Below are 1,031 nucleotides of genomic sequence, written 5' to 3'. Positions count from 1 at the left end.
AAACATCAGGTTACAGCACACAACAGTAGCTCACAGAATGAAACACGTTTTCTTCATCTGGTTGGATTCTGGTCAACTCATCCTCAGACATCTATGATTAGGTCTAAATGGGCATGAGCTGCAAACTCAAGAGTCAACACTTCTTTCTGTATTTCAGACTGGCTGGTCCTTTCACTCAGGTTTAGACCTTTACCTGTGTCAAATCAATACATCAGGAATCCTGAACACTCTCTGATCCACAAGCCAAAAACCCTTCCTCAATTATCCATTCATCTTGCTAGGTCAACAGTCCTGAAGGAACTTGTCCAATGTCAGGCTGTTTCCATTATGGAATGCTTTCTGTTTCTACTCCTCAAGTGGACCCAGGACCTAGGTGGTTACCATGAGTTCAATATACTTACCAGCTTTTGTTAGCTTCAAGTCTTGGAAAGAGGTCCTGATGGGCACCAATTACACCTTGTTTGAGAGCACTGGCAGTCTCTCTTTTTCAATTTGTCTTATATCAAGTGTAACCCTTCTGAGAGTGCTGAGTGGGGCTTTATATTTCCCAGGTTAAACCCAATATTTTTTACCAAATTCTACTTACTACAAACATTTCATCAAGGCAAAATTTACCTTTTATCATATTCAATTAAATACTAGGTAAACAATATATTTCAATATAACAACATCTAGCATTCATCCACATTGCTTCATAGAAGAATCCATCAATTTCCATCAGGTACATAAAGTACATGTTTTCTATGATTCACAACACTAATTACATTTTTCAATACAGATTAACATTACAAGTTCTTCATATTCATTTTTATAATATATCCCAACAGTACTTGTTGTTGTTGTTATGGGCCGTCAAGTGGTTTCCGACTCATAGCGACCCTATGCACAACATCCCTAAACCCTACTGTATCCTGCGCCAACCACAACGCCTCTGACACAGCCTCTGACACACCCATCCCGATTACCCCAGTCACCGAATCAATCCATCTCATAGAGGGTCTTCGCTCCTGCGCTGTCCCTCCACCCTCCCA

Source organism: Elephantulus edwardii, unplaced genomic scaffold, assembly GCF_000299155.1.
Source record: "Elephantulus edwardii isolate Elephantulus edwardi_28Jun2011 unplaced genomic scaffold, EleEdw1.0 scaffold00008, whole genome shotgun sequence".
NCBI lineage: Eukaryota > Metazoa > Chordata > Mammalia > Macroscelidea > Macroscelididae > Elephantulus > Elephantulus edwardii.
Note: the sequence above shows the minus strand (reverse complement) of the source record.